This window comes from Pan troglodytes, chromosome 9, assembly GCF_028858775.2.
Source record: "Pan troglodytes isolate AG18354 chromosome 9, NHGRI_mPanTro3-v2.0_pri, whole genome shotgun sequence".
In the NCBI taxonomy this organism is placed as follows: domain Eukaryota; kingdom Metazoa; phylum Chordata; class Mammalia; order Primates; family Hominidae; genus Pan; species Pan troglodytes.
The window spans coordinates 130800636-130817056 of NC_072407.2; the positions used below are offsets into that span (position 1 = coordinate 130800636).

A 16421-nucleotide genomic window follows, 5' to 3' on the forward strand; every position below is an offset into this window, starting at 1 on the left:
GTCTCCTGTCCTGTGAATCACTCAGTGGCCCTAGAACAGCAGTCCTCAACCTTTTTGGCACCAGGGACCAGTTTCATGGGAGACATTTTTTCCATGGACCAGGGAGGTGGTGGGGGAGGATGGTTTCGAGATGATTCAAACACATGACATTTATTGTGAACTTTATTTCTACTGTGTTTATTTATAATAATTACTTTACTTCTATTATATTCCTTATTTCATTTATTCTAATATATAATGAAATAATATTCTATTACATTATATAATATTCTATTCTATTCTATAATATTATAGAATGAAGTAATGAATATGGGATGAAATAATGAAATATTCTATTCTATTATAGAAGGAAATAATATTCTATTCTATGAAATAATATTCTATTATATTCCTTATTTCATTATGTATTATATTCTAATATATCATATATTATTATGTAATGTAATATAATATATTCTTATATAATATATTATAATATAATATAATATAATATAATATAATATAATATAATATATTATAATATAATATAATATAATATAATATATCATTATATATTATTATAATATAATATAATATATCATTATATACTATCATATAATATATAATTATATATATTATATATAATATAATATATAATATAATTATATATTATATGATAGTATATAATTATATTATATTATATAATAAAATATATAATATTATATAATATTATACGATATATTATATTATATAATAATTATACAATATATTATATTATATAATAATTATACAATATATTATATTATATTATATAATAATTATACAATATATTATATTATATTATATAATAATTATACAATATATTATATTATATTATATAATAATTATACAATATAATATATATATTATATTATATAATAATCATATAATATAATATATATTATATTATATAATAATTATACAATATAATATATATATTATATTATATAATAATTATATAATATATATTATATTATATAATAATTATATAATATAATATATATATTATATTATATATAATATATATTATATATTATATAATTATTATACAATATATAAGATATTATATAATTATTATATATATTACATATATTACATATATAATATATTACATAATATACATATACAATATATTATATATTATAATATATTATATAATATACATATATAATATATATTATATAATATATTATATATTATATATTATTATATATTATATATAATTATTATATTATATATATTATATAATATAATTATATATTTTATATAATATCATTATTGTATATTATCATTAAAATATATTGTATATTATATGATATAATATATTTATTATATTATATAATATATAATATATTTTATTATATTATATATATTACATTGTATGATATATTATATATAATATGTTATATTATATATATTACATTGTATAATATATTATATATAATATATTATATATAATATACAATATATAGTATAACATTGTATAATAATTATATAATATATTATATGATACATTATATTATATTATATATAATATAGTATATATTATATCTTATATATTTTATATTATAATATGTAATATAATATATATTATATAATATATAATATATTATATAATATATATTATATTACATATATATAATAATATATTATATTATGTTACATAATATATTATATAATAATATATTATATTATGTTACATAATATATATTATATTATATATTAGAATATAATACGTAATGAAATAAGGAATATAATAGAATTATATATTATGTATTATATTCTAATATATTATATAATATATATTATGTATTATATTCTAATATATCATATAACATATATTATGTATTATATTCTAATATATTATATAACATATATTCTGTATTATATTCTAACATATTACATAACATATATTCTGTATTATATTCTAATATATTATATAACATATATTCTGTATTATATTCTAATATATAATATATATTATGTATTACATTCTAATATATTATATAACATATATTCTGTATTATATTCTAATAGATTATATAACATATATTACATATTATATTCTAATATATTATATAATATATATTACATATTATATTCTAATATATTATATAATATATATTACGTATTATATTCTAAATATTATATAATATATATTATGTATTATATTCTAATATATTATATAATATATATGATGTATTATATTCTAATATATAATGAAATAATTATACAACATCACCATAATGTCGAATCAGTGGGAGCCCTGAGCTTGTTTTCTTGCAACTAGACAGTCCCATCTGGGGGTGATGGGAGACAGTGACAAATCATCAGGCATTAGATTGTCATAAGGAGCGCACAACCTAGATCCCTGGAATGCGCAGTTCACAAAAGCGTTCAGGATCCTGTGAGAATGTAATACCCCTGCTGATCTGACAGGAAGCGGAGCTCAGGCAGTAATGTGAGCCATAGGGAGTGGTCAAAATACAAATGAAGCTTTGCTCACCTACCACTCACCTCCTTCTGTGCAGCCTGGTTCCTAGCAGGCCACAGACCAGGTGTGGGGACTCCTGCCCTAGAAGGTCAGGCTGGCCTGACTTTCTCTTGGCCATTCACCAGCCACTCTGGTCCTGGGGCAATGCAGAACTTTACAACACAGACTTTGCACTTCAGTGGTGGGGTCGAGACCCTGCTCTACCAACTGCAAGTTACCTAGCTTCTCACCTCAGAAGTCTACAGTGGGAAGCTCAAGAGATAGCATATGTAATACACTTGTCATTGAATGAACAGGGTTGAAATCCAACCTACTCCGAGTGTCAGCCTTCTGTCTTCCTCCTCAGCCCACCCCCTAGGGCCATCTCCCACTAGGAGACTGAGGGAGAGGGGGCCTTACCCCACACCCCTCCTGAGTTGCTCTCTTCCCACTGTTCCTCACACTTCACAGCTGGTAATCACTCGAACCATTGATTGGGTTTGCAAGAAGCAAGAGTGGGTGACTGTGGGCTGGCCACACGCCCCTTCCCTGCCTGTCCCCTCCTCCACTCAACACCACACAAGATAGTAGGAGGGATCAACCTCAGCTCAAGAGTCAAAGAGATGAGAAGCATCAGAGCAGCAGCGTAGCTTGGAGACCATACACCAGGTTCCTGACACCAGTCTCCGGGGCGGGACAGCTGAGTCTCCATGATGCTCAGAGAAGGGATAAAATGGAAACAGATGCAAAATTTCACGGAAAAGGCACTTTTGCTTTCAAACATTTATAAGCATAACCAGTCATTACAGATAAGGAAAAAGAACATAGTAGGTTGCTATGGTCTGAATGTGTCTCACAAAATTTATATATTGAAACATAATCCCCATGAGATAGTTTTAAGAGGCAGGGCCTTTAGGAGTTGATTAAGTCATCAGGTAGAGCCCTTCCAGATGGGGTTAGGGCCCTTATCAAAGGGCTGGAGGGAGGAGGTTCATTCTCTTCTGCTGTGAGGACACAGTGTTTGTCCTCTTTCTGCCCGTCTGCCTTCCACCATGTGATGCGGTGGTCAAGGCCTCAGCAGACATCAAACCTGCCTGTGCCTTGGTCTTGGACTTCCAGCCTCCATAACTCTCTGTGGTTTATAAATTACCCAGCCTCAGATATTTTGTTACAGCAGCCCAGACAGAACAAGACACAGGTGTAAGTGAAGCCACTTGCGGAAGGGTTCCCATGCGAAGTGAGGTGGGAGGATACCCACACTAAGGAGCTACAACACGGTGGGGGAAAGAGCAAGAGGCGGGGAGTCCACGCTCCTGCTAAATCTGGCCTTCCCCCTTCACAGGTGGCCTCCTGTGATCACGCCTGTCCCTGCTGCTGCTTGCCGTCCTTGGGTTCACCCCCTCTGTCCACAGGCCCTCCCTTCTGCACCCCTCACTGTGTGGCCCTCTACCTACCTTTGCAGGCCTCCCAATCCCCCCAGTGGGATATTCCCAAGCCCCAGGTTCACCCAACCCTACCTCTGAGCAGGCCTGGGTGTGGAGGCCGGGAGAACACGCCCTGCAGCCCATGAAATGCAGGGAGAGGAAGTGTCCAAGGCCAAAGGGGCTGCACTCTGAAGGGACTGAGCACAGGAGGACATGAAGGGAGGCAGTCCCCGGGAGAGGTGGGCTCCTCCAAGGGTGCCTTTGGCTGGAGCACTCTTGCATGGCCGTGGAATCTTCCTTAGACTCCATGGCAGTCTAGGATGCAGCCTCCCAACCTGTTCTCCCTCCTCCCCTCAGGGTCTGCCCTGAGTCCCGGTCTGAAAACTCCTCAGACAGGCTCCCTCTGACTTTCCTCACCTGGGCATCTCCTCCAACAAAATCTTGGCATTTTTAATCCCCTCTTGGCATCTGCTTCTCAGAGGCCCTGGACTGGTGCATGAGGCTCTTCAGATGGGATGTGAACTGTCAGAGAGCTTGGCAGGAGGCCCTTTGGAGTCCCACAGAACAACTCAGGAAAGGGGGCTTCCCTGACCCAATGTCCAGCGTGGAGGCCCTAGGGGGCAGGCACTCTGAGCCTCCCCACCTGTGTGGGCTGAAGGCATGTCTTTGACTCTTGTGATCCAGCAGACAGCTGTGGAAATACAAACACATACAGAGAAACATGTGCCTCCCCCAGGTAAGCATTCATCCTCACAGAATAAACCCCAAACAGGGAGAAGTGTTTTTTAACTACCTCATTCATTTGCAAGGCAGGTACCTTTTGCACAATGGAGCCAGAATGTCTCATTATTATGCAGACCAGGGAGTTATCTTACCTTCATCCTCCACTCCTTGCCCCCAGTCTTCAAAACTGGGCCCTTTTGGACCTGCTGGGAATGGGAAAGAGGGCTGTTGCTAAGCAACAGGGAGGGCAGGGGATGCATTCTCCCTGTTCCACAAATCCTAGTCTTAAAGCACAAATGATAGCGTTTGCCCTGATGGAATCCTACACCTTCCAGTACCCCAGTGGGATGCACTCTCAGTCCTTCCTCCTTACCACTGTCTTCACGGAGAAATTCCGCTCCTGCTCTGGCGCCTGGCAACTGCTTCACTACCTCTGTAGCCATGAGACAGCCTGAGTCCTCCATGGTGGGATGGTGTGTGACAATGAGAAGACAGCCCAACTCCTCTTTCCCTGATTCAGTCCGGCCCCTCTGTGCCGTGTAGCCTCACCAGGTTTCCAACACTGATGAGGTTACACGCCCAGCATTTACTCCTCAGACTGGACCTGGAGCCTCCCGCCGCTGGACCTGAGTGAAGACCAGAGTCAACAGACGGTTTTCTCTTTCTCTTAAAAAAGTTTGGAACATTTGAAACATATTATCCTATTCATGACTAATATTCCAACAGGAGTCATTCAGATAAACAAAAAGCCTTTCCAGGTGCTTGTCTGTTTTAGAGGAAGGCAGCACATTCCCATTCACACAAGAGGGGCCAGGTGCCTCTGAAAGAAGAGCTGATGTGTGGGGCTGAAAACAGGATCGCTGGTTGAAAGTGCCTATAGGAAACAGACTCCCCAGCCTAGGGTTTGAGGTTGACTCTGGAGAAACCCAGGAAGGGTGTGGATTTGGGTCCTGCATTACTTAGGGTGGGGGGCGAGGCGTGTCCTGGAGAGAGGGGGTTGTGTGAAAATCTGCATACAGGGTGACTGACCCATGACTCCCTTCCTCTACTCAGCACCCAGGTGCCTCATCCCAGCCGTGTAGGACTCTTTAGGGAAATCCAATGGGCTGAGAGGAAAGACCTCCTAGTACTGATGCCTGAGTGTTCCTCCACCTGGCAGGACCAAATGCAGCCCTCTCCCTCACAGCTTCCGATGAGCTGACTAGTGGCACTTTCTTAAATGACGGGCAGCCAAGGGTCATCAGACATTTGAGGAAAGGCTTTAACATGAAAAAGAAAGGTCAAGGCAAACACAGAAAGGGAACCTGGAGTAAGTAGAGGCCTAGCAGGGGGCAAAATAAATGTCTAAAACCCTTACCTACCTTCAGAGAGAAAAGATGATATTATAGATGTCAAACAAGACGCTAGAAAAAAAGACTCCAAGAACAAGAAAGAGCACTTGGAAATTTAAATATGAGAGCAGATAAAATGATCTGAAAACAAAGCTAAGAAAATCTCCCAATAGTTTTTGTTAAGGAACAATAATAGGAGAGAAAAGATAAGGAAAGGATAGAATCCATGCAGGAGAGTCAGCAATCACAGGATGATAGGAGGTGGCAGCCATGAGAATGTACCTGGCCAACCTGCAGCTGTAGCTGCTGAGGCCCTCCACAGCCTCTGCTCCAAGCACACAGTCTGTGGGCTGCTCCTAGTCACTGAGGGAGGCAGAGCACCAAGGCAGGCCAGTTCTTGGAAGAGGTAGGCTCTCTGATGGGGCTTCATCTCCGTGACAGCTGTCCCCTACGAGGTGCACCCTCCAACCCTCCCTCCCTCTCTCTTTCGCAGGGGTCAGACGTGCTGCCCCAGCCCCCAGCCTCCCTTAGATTCCTCCCCACGCTCTCTCACCACCATCTCCCTTAACAAAATCCTCTCATGTTTCATCCTGTCCTGGCATCTCCTTCCTGGAGGACCCAGACTAACACTACAAGTTCCAGAAAGAAAGAACTGAAAAAATAGAGGGGATAAATTATGGAAGAATGATATATATATATTTTTTTAGTTTCTCAGAATGAAAGGCCACAAGATTCCAAATTCAAAGAGCCCACTAAGAACCCCAAACAAAAAATGTAAACCACATCAGGGCAATCTCATGAAACTTCAAAACATTGGAGATAAAGCAAGAGAAATATGCTGCACATCAGTGATTATGAACAACTGTTCACCAAAAGGGCACTTGAATCCCCAAAGCCACACAGGATGCTATGAAAAACAGTGGAGCATTTTCAAATTGAAATGTTGAGGGAAAATAATTCTATCCCTAGCCTAACCCTCAATTAAATGTGCAGGTGGAATAAAGACCATTTCAGATACACAAGGTTCAAATTACCTCTTGCAGACCATTTCCTAGGACATGACTAGAAGATGCAGCCACCAAAGAAAGGGAAGAATCCCAGATAATGGGACACAGGAAATCCCAGACACAGGGGCTCCTGCACGGGCAAGAAGCAAAGAGTCTTGCCTGGGTGATGGTGAAGGACCACCCTGCAGGACATCTGCCCAGCTGGCCCTGAGAATAGCCAGCACCGAGGGGTGGCCACCTCTCAGGAAAATGGGACAGACTGAGTTGCCCACATGTGTTAAGAGGGTGTTTACGGTTCCGAAGGGGATTTTCAGGATGAATCAGTGATAGACATATAGAGAACTATGTAAATAAGAAAAGGAGAACATTGTTAACTCCACTAAATGCAAGCAACTATAAAGGAGAGAAAATGTACTTATAATACCCTAACTTGGTTGAGCTGTGAACAATATTAGAGTTATCAGAATGCAACATTGAGTATTGATCTAATAAAATTTCTGATCTAGCTACATGGGAGTGTGGAGAGGAATATAGAGGGGATAATGTGAACAAGAGCCTTTTTAAACATTATATGTAGATTACTTTAACAAAAATAAATTTTAAAGGCACAGTCCCTTTTATCTTTGAATAATTTACAATGAAATGGGGCAAGACGAAGCAAACGCCCTGATGGTGGATCTCTATGCCTTGCCCTGACCATGGGTCTCCATGCCATTCAGAAGGAGCATCTGATTTGCCCTGAACCACAGTCGCTCACCTGAACCACAGCTCCTGGAGCCCTGGGAGTGGTAGCCATCCCCCCACACCCCAACACACCCCAAGTAAGAATGGCACAGTAACTAACGCTGAGTGACTCGGGGGTATCTTCTCCCAGCATCCACTTTTGGGTGGGGGGAAAGGGATGAATCCTCTGCGTACAACTGTCACCATCATGTGCATTTTGGCATCTCCCCCTATTTTCTCCCACAAGCCCCTCTAAAGATTTGGCTGAGGGCAGAGAACTTTTTTCAGAAATGCAACTCCAAGACTAATGCTCATATTTGGACGGTGTGGTTGTGATAGTATTTCCTCTCCTTGACTCCAGCTCCAAGGGAGGGGTGGTCTTGTTTAGTGATGTGGAAAACATGCTTGGCAGCTGCGAGAGGCAGACAGGAAGAGCCAAGCAGTGTCCACTGGCGAGTCTCATTGATACATGACTTCATCACCACAGCCTCATGCGTTTTGCAAAACTAGCTCACTGACATGTATTCAAACACAATGAGACTGAGTTGCATCTTTGCTTCATGTAGCCACAAATCTACAAGCTGTTTCCCATCCATACATAAGGCATCCCAGGCCACTGCTCTCTACAGATTCTGACCTGTGAATGCCCTTCTTTGATTCAGGAAGGGCAGCCATGCAGATGACACCACTGGTAGCAAGGCACATCACCTAACAGGCCCTCCAGCTCCTAAATGGAACAGGACAGAGGGACTCTGCTGGAAGAGGCTCTTCTACCTTTGAGGCCTCATTTTCTTGAAAGCTCCTGTCTGGTGAAAGAGTGATGGTAAAATCCAAATGTGTTTGTGACAGAGGAGAACTGGATAATCCACTGAGATGACAAGAAGGAAAGAACATTGCTATATATTCTCACAAGGGAAAGGTTTTGAGAAAGCCACATGCAAGAGATAAAAATGCTTTCCCTCTGAAACCTTGCCTGCCACTGCAGATGAAAGCATCTCACTCAGTGAGAAATTCCAGGTTGAAGACCTTTTTTTGAAAAAGAAATCGAATTGAATGCAGGGAAAATTTGGATGATTCCATTTAATTCATCCAAAGCTTTTTGAGGGCCTTACTAAATAAAAGGCAGCATGCTAGGCACTTTAGGAGTTGCAACGATAAATAAAACATGGCTCTTGCCCTTTAAGAGTTGAATCTCTTATAGAAGAGAAGACAGTCACAAACATAATAAGGCACAAATGCATAGGAAGGGTTATGAATATACAGAAGTTCTGTCCAGCTGGGAAAATTGGAGAAGCTTCACAGAGAAGGTGCTGTTGGACTGGACACTATAGAAAGATTAAAATTACAGCAGGTGGTCATGGAAGGTGGGGAGTAGAAGGAAGGAGAAGCAGCATGGAGGCCAGAGAGTAAAGGGGAGAAAGCCGGGCTTAAAAGAAGACGTGCTGGCAGACAAGGCAGAAGGGCAGGTGGGAACAAGGTGGCAGGATCTGCTGTGCTGGGGAAGGTGACCTTTCATCCTTCCCTCACTGTGGAGACCCCTCCACACAGGCCCTGTGGCCTCCTTCTGGGGCAGGGACCAGCTCTTGGAATGCAGGAGCCAGGGGTCTTTCTGTAGGAGGAAGCTCACCACTTCTCTTTGTTTCTTATTGTCAATCTTGAGGAGTTTTGCCATGTTTTCCCCAGAATTTCATATTTACAAATATTGTTTCATATTTTGACATCCCTGGTAGGTTTTTGACAGATACAAAATGTTTTCTTCTCTAGGATATTGTGCAGACACATCCCATAGTCCAAACTTCACACCCAGAGACACATAGTAGGTTATTCACAGAGCCCTGACACTCACACCAGTCAGAAAGGGCATTACACAAGGAAGAGAAGGAGCCAGAAGCCCTCAGGCTTGGCCTCATTCTGCTCTCTCCCAGGCTTTCTAGAAAAAGATGTGGTCCCTCTGCAGAGCCCTGAGGCCTGCTTGCCTCTCAGAAATGCTCTGGAGACTAAATAGATTCTAGTCAGTTTCCCTGAAGCAAGCGCTTCATCAATGCTAAGCAGCACCGTATTTTTCCATCTCCCCATCCTTACAGATGAATAGGGTGCCGACGCCGCAGGCTGTTCCCTTTAGGTAGACCGCGTGGAGCGCCCGCAAGTGGACTCGATAGCACTGTCCTGGGAACAGAACCTTCCCGGACTGTGCACTTTTAACCCTGCAGGTTCTCAGCTGTCTGCCGTCAGAAGGAGAGCATTCACACTCCAGTTCCCAGGAGACTGCAGCCAGGACGCTTGGGTTTCCACCACGGATTCCTCTGCTGAAGGGCTGCTCCACGGTAGCTTTCCTCCCGAGAAGCACGGGAATGAAAAGGCGATGAGCCCTGTAGGTGAAGATGATCGTCTGTTCACCTGCAGTTCACAGAACCTTTGATGTTACTCTATCGTCTGGATCTCTTTTGCCTGTGAGGGATGCAGAGAGGTATTTAGGCATGAGGCAGCAGAGGTTTAGCAAGAGGTGGTCCTGGAGGGCCTTGAACACCCATCCTAAAGGGGTCCTGGTGTTGTCGGTGGTGAGACTAGGGGTCAAGGCTGCACTCAGGCACTAACTCTGTGAACCTGACTGCTCAGTAGTTTCCATAGCTAGGTACCACACCAGCAATCTGAAAAGCCTTGGACCTCCACTCCCCAAGCAGCTGCTTCCTGGAATGAAAAAGAAAGGTTCATAGATTCACAAACTCCCTGCATTGGAAGGGAATTTAGAAGTCACCTCTGGCCTGCCCATATTTCCTGTGCTTTCTGCCTCAACAACATCCGCCCAAACACTCCAGCCTGCAAGAACCTTCTTCACACCTAGCCCTCGGGGCCCAGCCCTCTGGAGGTGCGCTCCCACCTGCTCCAGTGAAAAGGACCATCACCTCCTTCATTCTAGACATCATGCTCCTATTAATGCCCCTTAGAATTCATACGGTGATTTGTATTGAGCTAGAAGTGACTTGTTTCATTTACAAGTGCTAAAGAACCCGTACATCAGGAGGCTGAGGCAGGAGAATCACTTGAACCGGGAGGCGGAGGTTACAGTGACCGAGATGGTGCCATTGCCCTCCAGCTTGGGCAACAAGGCAACAAAAGTGAAACTCCATCTAAAAAAAAAAAAAAGAACCCATGTGTCTCCCAGCCTGTGCCTTCATGGCTTGTTGGCAGTTGACTTGCACAAGAGAACACGGATGATAGATAGAGAACCAGGGCTCAGATCCCAGACTCCACCTCCACTGTGCAATGGAAGCATAAATACTAAGCAGATCATAAAGACAAAATACTCTCTCTCAGTCATCAAACATTCAGGAATTGGGGTGAGGAACTTGGCAAACCTCAGGGAAGACCTAAAATGTCTCCACCCCAGTGCCTGGGCTTGGTGGTGAAATCACAAGGGCAGGTTGGAGAGTGCCTCCTCTTTTTTTTTTTTTTTTTTTTTTTCCTTTTACATTTCTCTCCTTTTTGACACATTTGGAAAAAAAAAAAAAACCTGATAAGGTCTACCAAAAAAAATGTGGGCAACTTACTAGAAGTTTAAAGAGTAAATATATAAAAATAAATCTCTGGGAAAGGCTGGCGTGTATATAGGTCGTCTGAGCACTGTGGCAGAGGTGGCTGTCTGGTAGGCTGGAGTGATGAATACAAATAGGGCAGGAAGAAAGGCCAAGAGCCCCACGGTGGCTTCACCACAGAAATTCTACTTTTCATTCTGAAGATGTGGCCTCACTGCTTTCCTGACCTCTGTCCCCAGCAAGCAGAGGGGAGACAGCAGCCTCCCAAAGCCTTCTCCATGAAGGCTTCCAACCCCCGAGTCAGCGGTCACGCCCTCCTCCCCTAACTCTCGCACTCTTGCAGGACTTTGTTGCTACTTCTCAGGTTGCTTTTATCTGTGATCATGGCTTTCTCCTTTACTGGCTTGAAGTCCTAGGAGGAGAGTAGGGACCTCCTCCAAGTCATCATTGTATCTCCCAAAGATCCTCACACTCCAGAGCTCCCAAGAGTGATGCCTGTCCAAAGAATGAATGAAGGATGACTAAAATTGTGTCTTCCCTTTTCTTTGCCTCACCCAACCTGCTAGTCCAGGATGCCTGTTCCCCTGCAAAGTGTCACCACCCTGACCCAAGAGGTGCCCTCTGGGGTCTCACACGTACTCAAGATCAAGGCATGAGGTGCTCAAGGTGTCAGATCCACAGAGCCCACTATGCCTTCCACAGGGCTGCCAGGACACACAGGAGGCCTGTACTGTGCCGTCTCTGGCAGAGTGAGCAGGGGAGGTACTTTTCATTCTGTTTCTGGAGAGATACCAAGACCCACATCTGCAGGGGGTTGGGCTGAGGACAAAGCTGAGTGGCCCCTATACTGTGTGTATAACCCACCCTCTCCGCCTCCTCTCTGAAGACCCACGGTGTTACCAGGTTATGATGGTCTGGCTGATGATCTTCACTGGAGGCTACAATTCCTCTGGCAGCCAGTAGACCCTCGGAGGACCACCCACCACCCCCTCAGTCATGCCCAGACCTGTCAGATTCCCACAGAGCAGGCAGTTCAAGCTGGAACTTCTGACCAGAGAAGCAACAGATGGTGATGGCCCTGCTTCTCACATTCCTCTGTGGAGAAAGGAAATCTGGTCTGGGGAGTTGGCAGGGAGTGAGGCCAGAGAACCACGCCGGGGCCCTTTGGCAAGCTAAAGCCAGGGGCTCAAGGGAGATCCCGAGCTTTACATTGTGGTCCACACTGGCCTGTGTCTTTCTACGGTTCCATACTTCAGCATCTCACTTTGTTCCAGATCCCCAGTTGCCTCACACGTGTCCTTGTAACATCTGAAGTCAAAACAAGCAGGTTCACACATTCCCAGCTGGTCAGCCCCTGTGCTCACTGAATGCTGGGGGGAAGTGGGCAGGGGTGGGTAGGTAGCAAATTCCCCTTGCACAGATAGACACTCGGCATGCACCTTCGCCCAGGCTCTGGAAGTCGTCAGCTTCTGCAAAGACAAAGCAGTGCAGAGACCTTGAAGTCAACGCCCTTCAGCCACATTAGATGATGTGATCTGCCCCACTCCTTACCATGCTGCTCAAAGATCCACCCACAGCTGATGCCGTGGGACAGTCTTTTTCGCACGCCCAGGGCCTACGGGACCAACTGCAAACCCCAGGCCTCTCCAGAATGTCCTAGAACTTCCAAAGAGCGGGTCTCACTGGTCTTCTGGCCAGGGTCCCTGCACTCTTTCTGAGCCTGCGGTGCCTTGGGGGCTATGTCATGAGGATTCCATTCAGGGGAAGGAAACGTGCTTTAGAATAAGGGCCCCACACTTCAGGGTGACAGCCTCAGGGAGCTTGGGTAGTAGGAAAAACACTGAACTTGGATCGGCAAATCTGGGCTTGAGGTCCGCCTTTGCTATGCCACAGCAGCCTGACCTTGAATGGTTATATAATCTCTCTGCGTATTCGCTTTCTCAATGGAAAAAGGGACAAATTCTATTTGCCATATACAACGTTGTGTGAATGTGCTCCGCAGCTTCTAAATACTATATAAAATATCATTGCTTGCTATTATTATTATGTGTAATACTAAAGTCAAATATAGCCAGGAACGAGGAAGTTCCAGTGTCAGTTCTGAGTCCTCTACCAATGCACAGCGGAGGCCACGCCGAGCCTTCCCCGGCTGTAACCTGCGGGTAGAGACAGCTGTCTCCAGGGACCCTGGGGGCCGCAGGGGCTGTGGAAATAGAGGTGCTGGGTGGCTGGGATGCTCTTTGGAGATCAGACAGCACAGAAGGCCTGGCCTAGGCTTGGGTACTAGGATGCAGGGCTGTACCTGCCCGCAGGCAAGAGAATCCCAACAGGGACTCTGCTCTGTTAAGTGCTGTTGGTCTTGCTTAGGGGACAGTCACCATAGCGACCTTCATTGTGTGGCCTTTCCCACAGCGCTCTGGTGAACGGTATCTTATGAGATCACGTTAGCATGAGAAGGCAGCTGAAGAGGAGGGTGGAGACTGGCCCTGGCCTCCTGGCTCTTGGTCAAGTTAATAATCTTCTCCTGTAAACCCCTTAAAAAAAATACAAAACTGTGTTTAATCCTACAAAAAAACCTAAGTGTTTGTTGTGCTGCTCTCCCTGGCTTTCATGGGGGGACTGCAGCCTCCTCGGAACTACAGTCTCACACAGGGAAGGGCTCCGGCCTGCGGGAGGTGGTGCTGCTGGGTAAAAGAGCTGAGGCCCTTCTGGTGATGTCCACAGCCACGAGGATCAGGCGGGGTCAGGGGCCTGGGGACACCAGAAAGGGGAGGGTGGTATGGAGTGGGAGGGTGGGGGCAGGTAGGGGGATTGGGGACAGCAGCTCCCCCACCAAAGCCTCTGCTCAATTGGGAGGTCACGTACCCTGGCCCCCAGAGTGGCCCACCTCTGGCCAGGCTGCCTCTTCCCTGGACGCAGCGGGGAAGTCCAGTGCCCAAGCTCTTGGCCTGCCCTGGTGCCTTGGAGCAGAAGTGACATGGGGCACTTTCATGCCCAATTCCTATTCCCCATGCCCAACTGTGCCACCCATGCCCACCTGTGCCACCCACACCCCAGTCCTGCCTTGTCCTTCCTGGCTCAGTAAGCAGAAGCCATGCCCTGCAAACCCTAACAGAGGAGGAAGATCCCATCCTGGCTACTCCCCACCCCCACAGCTCTGGGGGTTGGCTTGGCTTCTTTTTTTCAAAAGGGCACAGGGGCTAAGGACTGCCAGGTTCTCTGGGGAAAGGGATTCTCTGGGAACAACTGTCCAATACATGTTCCCTGATGCTACTGTGAAGTGAGGCAGGGTGGTCTTTTTCTGTGACCCTCTAGAGCTCATCAGGCCCCTCATGCAATTCTTCAATTCCCCCAGCAGGTGTGTCCACCAACAGACAGATGTGGGGTGACCCACTTGGAGCCTGCATCTAGTGAGGGACAGTGTCCCCTGACCCAGTAAGATCTGTCTTTGCCAGAGTGTCAGGGGGACGGCTTGATCAGCTGGAGGCAGGTGGGGGAGTCTGACCCCATCTAGAAAAAGTCCAATTCCTTTGTGTCTTCCCCCAATGTGACCCGACGTACCTGAAGGAAAAAAAGGCCTCAGCAGGGCTATGAATCAGGCACTTTCCAGGAAGGGTAAGCCTCATTCAGCAGGCTCCCACAGTCCAGCGAACATGCCCTTACTTCTTGTTCAGCAGCCATGAAAAACGGCCATAAGGCATCTACAATTCACGCCCTTGTTGGATTCCAGACTCACCCAGCCATGCTTCAATCAAGATTTGGCTTCCTGTCCAGCCCCCCTGTAGGGAGAGATGTGCTGATCGTGCCATCTTGTGTATTTTGGCTCCCAGCACAGTCACACAGCTAATTAACAAATTCACATTTTCATCTAGATATCAGGAGGCTGAACTTCGGTCGGTGGAGATGGGTGTTCTCGGGAGATGGCTGTGCTGGAAATTAGGTGTCTAAACTTGCAAGAGCACCTCGGCAAATGGTCTAAGCTACATCACCTTCTGGGGTCTCTTGGAAGACAGATGACCCTCATGGAGACACCCAACCATCACCATTAGCAGTGTCCCCTTGAGATTTAAGCTTGTATAGCTATTTATTGATCTGATACCACATAAAATACATATGCCTATGGGGGCAGTAAACACAGCCTTTTTCATCAGTGCACATCAGAATCTACCGGAGAGCTTACTGCATAGGAGAAGGTCAAGAATGTTTACAGAATGGGTGATTAAAAATGAATGAATGACTTCAGCATAAAGATGGCAAGTTAAAGAAATGCTTCTACTTTTGCTCCCATCCAAAATCCCAATAAAACAACAGCTTTTTTAAAAAAGCATAAACCCTGAAGGGTGAGAAGAACTGGAGAGGAAACAATAGCAACTTTCTTGAAACCCAGAAAGCAGATGCATTCTACACTTGTGCAAGAAAAAAAACAAACCAAGAACCAGCGCAATTGACACTTCAGACTCCCAAAAGGTTTAGATGTCTATGACCCTGTCTACCCCTGGAAGTGGGGGGTGAAGGAAGCATCCAAAAGAAGGGGGGGATGGGTTGAGAGTCCATTCAGGAAGCACCCTAGTTAGACCTCCTGTTCCCCTCCCGGACTCTGCCCAAACAAGAGACTTCTCCCAGCCCTTCCTGGCAGAAGCCTGGAGATTTGTTCTCTCGAAAGTGGAAAACAAAGGGTCTCTTGACTGAAAAACACACAGAACCATTAAGGATGGGCTTATCAGACCCCCTCAAAGGATGACTAAGTAAACATACCCATATTAGATGTCAAGACTCCCAGCTCTCTCCTTCAACTTGGTTTCAGACAGCTGGTGGTCAGGACTCAGTCCTCCAAGCAGGAGATTGAAAGAGCTCTTCCTGAGGAATCTGACTTTCCCGCAAGCAAAATCTGATACCCAGTGTTCCTGTAACAAAATGGCCTGCCAGAACACCCTCCAGGGAACCCGACAGATGTCAAGTTCACAGGCCCAGAGCCTCCTCTTGCCAGGTTACCAGGCATCTGAGGAAAGACAGAGCAAAAACACAAGCATGAAAAGGCATCTTGGAGGAAACAGGGTCTGTGCAGGGAGAAGAACGCTTCAAATAAAGAGGATGCTCCAAAAATCCTTCAGGGAATAGAAAAAAGGGGAGCCCTCGGAAATTAAAATATGATAGAAAAATGAAAATCTCAATGGAAGGGTTGAAAGAAA

At 44.3% G+C, this 16421-nt stretch overlaps 1 long non-coding RNA gene across 2 annotated transcripts; it reads right to left on the minus strand.

Moving 5' to 3' along the window:
- Window positions 1–3000: 3000 nt before the first annotated feature.
- On the minus strand, window positions 3001–11188 carry LOC107966612 (uncharacterized). 2 transcript variants are annotated; one of them, XR_010147709.1, is made up of 4 exons: window positions 9782–11188; window positions 5012–5264; window positions 4791–4841; window positions 3001–4606 (listed from the first exon to the last, which is right to left on the minus strand). It is a non-coding gene; the product is annotated as an uncharacterized LOC107966612 (long non-coding RNA). The 2 variants fall into 2 exon arrangements; XR_010147708.1 differs by having other exon boundaries at window positions 4791–4844.
- Window positions 11189–16421: the final 5233 nt, after the last annotated feature.